We start from the raw sequence: 8,248 nt of genomic DNA, 5'->3' as shown, positions 1-8,248 counted from the left end.
TCATATCCTGACATAGTGCAACAAGTCACCACCCTCCCTGTCATGAAAGCCCTAGGGCAGGGGTCCCCAACGCGGTGCCCGCAGGTGCAATGGCACCCGCCGGGGCAGTTGTATGCACCCCCAGGACACCACACGGCCACCTGAGAACCGCCCGCCGAAATGCCTCTGAGAAGCGTTGCCGTTTCCCGGTGGCAAGGCTTCTTTCCGCTGCCGCTTCTCAGCGGCTTTTTGGCGGCGGGGTGCTTGGCGCCCGCCACAGTCTGTTGGGAATAGGAATGTGCTATTCCCACAGAAAGGTTGGGGACCACTGCCCTAGGGGAATCCCTTTATCAGGTGGGTTATTGCTAGGATTGGATTGGTCTGGAGTCTCCCAGAATTGGCGTCGATCTCCCAGTGACTATTGAAAGCAATCCGGAAGATTTTAATAGGATATTTTAAGAAAATGACATTACATCATGTTGGGGAAAAATGTCTCCCAGAATAGCTTCAGTCAGAGTTGGCAACCCTAGTCATTGCGCCTCAATGTGAGGTGACTGTCATGTCAAAACTGCACCTCATGAACAAAAAGCAACCTCATGACATTACATCATGATGCTGTGACATTGATTTATGTCACAACATAACATCACACCACAAAGACACATGAGACATTATCACGTTACATTTTTCTCCTTTTATACATCTGTTAAGAGTTGAGTTAAAAGGCTGTTAACAAAAAATATACAAACGAAAATCCCAAGCATTTTAAACAGTCTGACTACAAAGCCTTTCCCCTCTCAATTGCTTTGGTTTCAGTCTCTTGCAATAACATCATCCTTTTAGCTCTCCAGTGCTCCAGAGGGACCTTCAGCAATAACAGGGAAGTCAAATCCTGATGGACCTGATTCTCCATTGCCCTACAGCCCCTTCCAGCCATTTCAGCAGATGGAGAAGTCACAAAAGGACAGAAGTGTGGCCAGAGTGCTACCGTTCTCCAGCTATTCTTAGCTGCTGCAACAGCCTCTAGAGGCTATAGGGGCAGCTGAGCATAAATTAGCACAGATCTCAGGCTACTAGTGTTAAGCAGGCCTGTGGATAGTCCCAGAACATGGGACTAGCGGAAGTGCAAAGATCATGTACAGCCACCTTTGCTCTCCTCCCCCACTTCCTGTGCTGAGTGTAGCTCATCCAGAATGAATAATTAGATCCAATGTCTAATGTGAAAAACAGAAACAACAAATGTAAAGAATCTAAACACAACAACTTTTAAAGTCTTCTTTATATATTTAATAATAATAAAAATACAAACTCTACTTTTCCTTTGCACGTTTACCTTTATTCTTTTTGTTTACTCCTGTGATTAGATTGTAATTTTATTTTCTTCACAGTTATGTTTATGGCACCTGACTGCCATGACAAAACATAAAATGACTTCAATAGGATAAAAAGACAAGGAAAGAGGTTGCCATGGAGAAAGCATTTGCTTTAGCGCAAATTATTATTATGGTCCTGTCAGAAGGCAACCCAAATCTTTATCCACATGTTCTTTTCAAAGTCTCTCCACCGGATTATTTGAGGATCAATTTTTTTTTAATGACATCTACAAATAAATAAGTTAAAACTAATTTAAGGCATTTTTAAATTTTGTTGTTAATTTATTTTAAATGTGTAGTCTGATATTTATACCACAAAAATTTTAGATATATATTTAACTTAAGCCATTAAAACAATCATTCAGTATTGGATGGATTCCATATAATTTAATCAAGAACAATTGATCCATTCCATCTTTTTAGCATGTATTTGTAAAATTTTATTGTATCAATGTGATAAGATGGAATCATCTGGAATGAATGGAAACTCTGCATTTGGAATCATAGCTGAATATCTCCCTTAACCTAATTATCCTATGAATACTGTATAAGGCAGATCCTTTCTGGGTTTTTTTTTATGTTCCTTTGGGTACATTAGGGATTGTTTGTTACTGAATTGTAATATCTCTTTACCCATGTTATTTATTTTATTCTTCTATTTTTATTTTTCTAAAATGCAAAAAGCTTTTTAAATATAGAAATAAATAATTTATAGAGTGCTGTACATTTACACAGTTCTTTGTAGACAAGTTTTTTGTCCTGAGGATGAGAAGAGTGAGGGACGGGCCAAGGGGACAGATTGAAGGGTTAGAACCTGACAATACGCTCAAAACCTCAGAATCAGATGACAGGATGAAGGAGGTGAAGACAATGTGGAGGAGAGAGAAGTTTTAAATGAATGAATTAACAAACATAAAAGTACCTGATAATCTGCAAATGTGGACATTTACAGTAATATGTATAGAATGTGTAGTTACAAACATAGTATTGTACATATAGTAGTTATGTGAAAAAGTAATGGTGGTACTGTGAATCCTTAAAATCCCTCCAGCATTCTGATAATATCATGAACCATATGCCTGAGGCTTGTCTCAGAGCCTTAATATTGATTTATAATCCGGTAACCGTCTCTCCTCATCCGTTACATTTTTCAAAAATATTAAAAAGAAATTCTTAGACATGAAGAGGAAGTTGTTCAAAATGTTTCAGGTACTGTGTGAATTTCTATTGTGCCGGCACTACACAGCATGATTATGTGGGCAGGGAGCGGCAGGATAATCATACTGATGCAATACTGGAAAGTTTTACACATTATGACAGAGTATCAGGATTATGGAGATAATTTGCATTTTGATTGCATCTTTAATCCAAGAATCTCCCCATGCTTTCATGCAAATTAGTTAATTAATAAAGCCATCCCAGGTCAAGTCCTAAGTATATACATTTTTAACTCAAATGTATTTATTTATTTTACAAAAATAGTTTAAACAATTTTCTCTCACTGGAGTAGCAAAAAAATTGAATTTGTAGGTACTTTTCAGTCACATGATAGTTAAAACGAATGGCTTGCTTAAATACAGTGCAATTAGGACTTAATTCTGTGTTCGTTGAAGTCAATATCAAAACCCGCATTGACTTTAATGGGGCAAGGTCAGGGCCTTGTTCCTCATAGAAAGAAATATGTGATCACAAGACTAGGTGTTCAGGAATCTATTCCTGGGTTCTAGTTCAGGCTATGATATTGGCTTCCTCAGTGGCCTAGGACAAGTCACCAGCCTCTCTGCCTCAGTTTTCCCAAGCTCTGGCAGCGGGGCTCGAGCGGTGCTTTAAAGGACCTGGAGTTCCCCGCAGTGGCCGGAGCCCCTGGTCCTTTCAATCACCGCCAGAGCCCTGCCGGAGCCCTGCCACCTGAGCCCTGCTGCCGGAGCCCCAGGGTAGTAGCAGCAGGGCTCCGGCGGTGATTTAAAGTGCCAGGGGCTCCAGCTGCTGCGGGGAGCCCCGGGTCCTTTAAAGCACCGCCCGAGCCCCGCTGCCAGAGCTTGGGAAAACTGAGGCAGAGAGGCTGGTGACTTGTCCTAGGCCACTGAGGAAGCCAATATCATAGCATAGGTTCCTGAACACCTAGTCATTTTAGTTCCCCTTTTCTAATGCCAGTATATCTGTTTTTGAGATGAGGGGACCACATCTGTACGCAGTATTCAAGATGTGGGTGTACCATGGATTATATAAGGGCAACAAGATATTCTCCGTCTTATTCTCTAACCCTTTTTTAATGATTCCTAACATCCAGTTTGCTTTTTTGACTGTCACTGCACACTGCGTGGATGTTTTCACGATGACTCCAAAATCTTTCTCCTGATTAGTTGTAGCTAAATTAACCCTCATCATATTGTATGTATAGTTGGGGTTATTTTTTCCAATGTGCATTGCTTTACATTTATCCACATTAAATTTCATTTGCCATTTTGTTGCCCAATCACTTAGTTTTGTGAGATCTTTTTGAAGTTCTTCACAGTCTGTTTTGGTCTTAACTATCTTGAGCGGTTTAGTATCATCTGCAAACTGCCACCTCACTGTTTACCCCTTTCTCCAGATCATTTATGAATAAGTTGAATAGGATTGGTCCTAGGACTGACCCTTGGGGAACACCACTAGTTACCCCTCTCCATTCTGAAAATTTACCATTTATTCCTACCCTTTGTTCCCTGTCTTTTAACCAGTTCTCAATCCATGAAAGGATCTTCCCTCTTATCCCATGACAATTTAACTCTGAGGAAGGAAGTCACGACATCAACAAACAGGCTACACGATCCATTAACCAGTCTCCCTGCACCTTGCTGCTGGTAAGAAGCCACATATCAGCAACACCACCATCTGGCTCCTTGGCTGTGATTCCAACTTGTATTTCATAAGAGCCCAGATGACTATGAGAGCTGAAGCATTTGTTAACTTCCTATTACTTCAAAGATCTTACTTTCTCCTTTTTCTGTTTTGGAGTTGTGTTTTTATTATCTGGAAGACATCCCAGCCTTTTATCCTTTAAGTTTAGGATGTGAAAGTGTGGCTCTGTATGTGTGTGTGCGTATGAGCACAGGAAATGTCCCCATGAGGAAAGAACCAGAAAGCAAGTTGCCCAGGTTTTAACAAGCCTAACCTCTGCTGTATACCATACTTGCTCCATATTTTGTGTAAGTTATTCTAATTTATTTTTGTTACCATAGAGCCTTGGAGCCCTAGTCAGGGACCAGGTCCCCACTGTGGTAGGAATGGTACAAACACAGAATAAAAAGACAGTTACTGCCCCAAAGAGCTTACAATCTAAATATAACACAAGAGACAACAGATGGTGTGATGGGATATAAAGTCTTACTATTACTGAGAGGGTTATAATTAGCCCCTCTGCTGGCACCTGGAGATTGTGTAAAGTAGGTCAATTAGCAGGTTCACTTGGAAAGAAGTCAGATTTCCTTTGGAGTGAGAATGATCGGGGTTAAAGAGAAGACCTAGGAGTAAGTGTTGTTTTCTTGCTGAAACTGAGCTGATAGAAGTCAGGAGAGAGGAGAATTAGAAAAAGTAATAGGAAGTGAGTTAACTTAGCTCCTGGAGTGGGTCTCAAAATTGGGATAGGATTTCAGGGATGTAGACTTGGGGTGTTGGTACTGGGGATGCTGAGAGCCATTGAACTAAACTGTAAATCTTGTATATGATGGAAATGACTGCAAGCCAGGGGGTGTGGCAGCACTCTCAGCACCCCTAGTTCCCACACCTATAGTTGGTATTCAGCTAAGGAGTAGTGTACTGGAGAGACTTGTGAAGGAATAAAGCTCAAGTCTGGGGAAGGTGATAGGGGTGTAAGCTTATATTTTTGGCTTAGAAGTTCTTGGAGAACTCTAAGGAGGAATCCAGTAAGCTATGTCCCTGAAGGAAGGGAAGCCTGAGATCTTGGAGAGTCTGAAAAGAATGCAGGCACACATGAACCGTGGAAGGGGCTATTGGAGAAGCCTCTAGTTGACCAAGTTAAGAAGCAGCGCAGGTAAGAAGTAGCAGGACTGAACAGACAGACTTTGCCTACTTGTTATAGGGTCCTTGGGCTAGAACCCAGAGAAAAGGGAAGGCCTAGTTTCTTCTACTGGCCACTGGAAGAGATGATGTAAAGACCCTGCAGTTTGGGGATGGAAAGACTACTGAGTTGGGACTTACCTCAAAGATTCAGCTTGAGGCTGCAAGACTACTGGTTTTTGGACTTTCTGTCCCCTCTGAAAAGATGAAACAAATAGTGAACTGACTGGAGGACTGCTGCAGGGTTGGAGTACCTGTCTGCGGGATGCTAGTTTGAGAGAGCTACATTATGCCTAGCTTTGAGAGGATATACCAGCAATTTTCCTACAGATAGATAAATACAAGAAAACAATACAACAACCTTGGTCAGCAAGATAGGCTGCTAGTGTGTTGATACCACAGCCTAACTTTTATCAATTTTTTTTTAGAAATCATAGAAGAGGTGATTTTATTTTGTTTTAAGGAGTGGTTTGAAGGAAAATAATGAAGTAGCTTTGAGGATGTTTATGGGGTGCTCCTTCTGAGAATGACGGGCAGCAAGGAAAAAAGCACATTTAACAAGTGAGTGATGGAGGTTTTGGCATCATTGAATCAGAAGTGGGAGTCAGCATTTTGATACTGAATGAGAGAAGATGGATAAGGTAAGGATAAACTGTGGAGGGTCTGGAAAGTGGAGACAAGCAGCTTATGTTTGATGTGAAAAGAGGGGAAATGACATGTTCAAACAGATGGACTAGGAAAACTAACTTTCCTAAGAAATATAAAGCTGTCATTGGTAAACTGTCAAACAAGAGTTGCCAGACTTCTGCTTCTCAGTGTTCTGTTAAGATCTTCATCAGTGCTTCTCAAGCTATCTGATGTGGGTGACCGGCAATTTTTTTTCCCAATGTGTGCGCAGACTGGCAGCCGATGGCTCGCAGACCGGCACTGGTTCGTGGACCACCACTTTGAGTAGCACTGGTCTACATTATATCTGCAGGATGGTGTGTGGTCAGCAGGGAGATAAAGAGCTAGCTAACATGCAAAAATTTAAACTAGAGGAAGCTTTGATTGGCTTTGAGGTTGTAGTTTAGACACTTACCCAATAATTTGTTTTCAGCCTCCAAATATTTAACCTGCTCCAAGTCCTGGTTTGACAGTCTGATAAAGTTATTTAGTTGGGGTTTAGAAACAAATGGACAGCCACCTCCTTAGATTCCTTTTTTGGATTTATAAGGATTAATCTGATTTGATAGATTCCAATATTGATAACCTGTTAGTTTGAACTTAACAAATGTATTGTTGAATTCATAGTTTAGTAGTGATGCTGTCTTGATCTTTTGGTTTAATAGTCTTAATAAAATGTATAAATGATGGTCATAATGCTTTCAGTAAGCAATATGGGCTATTGAGAATCTGGGCAGATATCAACCTAAAAGTTTAACTGGCTTCCCTAAATTAACCTTTAGTTTGCACACTGCAGTACAATTAAATAACTGAAAACTTAAGTATCTTGGGGCAGCAGGAAACAATGAACTTGATAGACTTGGGAGACTCGAAGTATTGCGTCAATCAATGGTTCTCAACCAGGGATCTGGGGCCCCCGTGGGGAGCCACGAGCAGGTTTCAGGGGGGCTACCAAGCAGGGCCAGCATTAGACTCCCTGGGGTCCAGGGTAGAAAGCCAAAGCCCCACTGCACGGAGTTGAAGCCCAGGGTCCTGAGCCCCACCACCCGGGGCTGAAGCCGAAGCCTGAGCGATATAGCTTAATGGGATCCCAGGCAATTGTGCTGCTTGCTACCCCAACCATGGCCCTGGCTTTTATATGCAGAAAACCAGTTATGGTGCCACAGCCTGGCTGTGGAGTTTTTACAGCATTTGGGGGGAGGGGCTCAGAGAAAAAGGTTGAGAACCCCAGTGCTAAATCACATTTTTAACTAGTTGATGTCAAGGTTGTGTCTAGGACTACACAGGAGGTGGGTGGCTAAGAGAGAAGGAGTTTCCCCTCACTTTAGCCCCAGCACAAAAGCTAGGCACTATTTCAGCCTTGTCTTCTAGTACACAAGAACAGGAACTCTAGTGCCAATGGGGCACTTAAAATACATATGTGGGGAGGACAATGACATGCTCTCACTCCTTGCAGGCAAAGGCTATGCATACTGGATCCTACAAAAATATGTAGCAGAAATAATGAATATGAATATACCTTCAGTCTAGGATTGCCAGGTGTCTATTTTTTCACCAGAATGCCTGGTTGAAAAGGTGGCTCCGGTCAGCACCACTGACCAGGCTGTTAAAAGTCTAGTTGGCGGGGCTGGTAGGCTCCCTACCTGGCTCCGGGCAGGTCCCCAGAAGTGATGACATGTCCCTTGGCTCCTAGGTGGAGGCGTGGCCAGGGGGGCTGTGTGTGCTGCCCTTGCCCCGAGCACTGGCTTTGCAGCTCCCATTGGCTAGGAATCGTGGTCAATGGGAGCTGTGGGGGTGACACCTGGCCTGGCTGTCCCTGTGCCTAGGAACTGAGGGACATGTCGCTGCTTCCAGGGAGCCTTCTGAGGTAAGTACCACCTGGAGTCCGCACCCCTTACCCTCTCCCACACTGAAACTCCCTTCTGAGCTCCCTCCCGCATCCAAACTCTGTCCCAGATCCTGCACCCCAACCCCCTTCCCAGCCCTGAGCCCCATCCTGCACTCTGAACCCTTCATTTCTGGCCCTGCCTTGGAGCCTGCATCCCCAACCCAGAGCCCATACCCTTGCCCACACTCCAAGCCCCTGTCTCAGCCCAGAGCTGCCTCCCACACTGCAAACCCCACTGCTCCAGCCTGGAGCCCCCTCCTACACCCCAAACCCTTCATCCCTG

Source organism: Eretmochelys imbricata, chromosome 10 (assembly GCF_965152235.1).
Source record: "Eretmochelys imbricata isolate rEreImb1 chromosome 10, rEreImb1.hap1, whole genome shotgun sequence".
Taxonomy (NCBI): domain Eukaryota; kingdom Metazoa; phylum Chordata; order Testudines; family Cheloniidae; genus Eretmochelys; species Eretmochelys imbricata.
Note: the sequence above shows the minus strand (reverse complement) of the source record.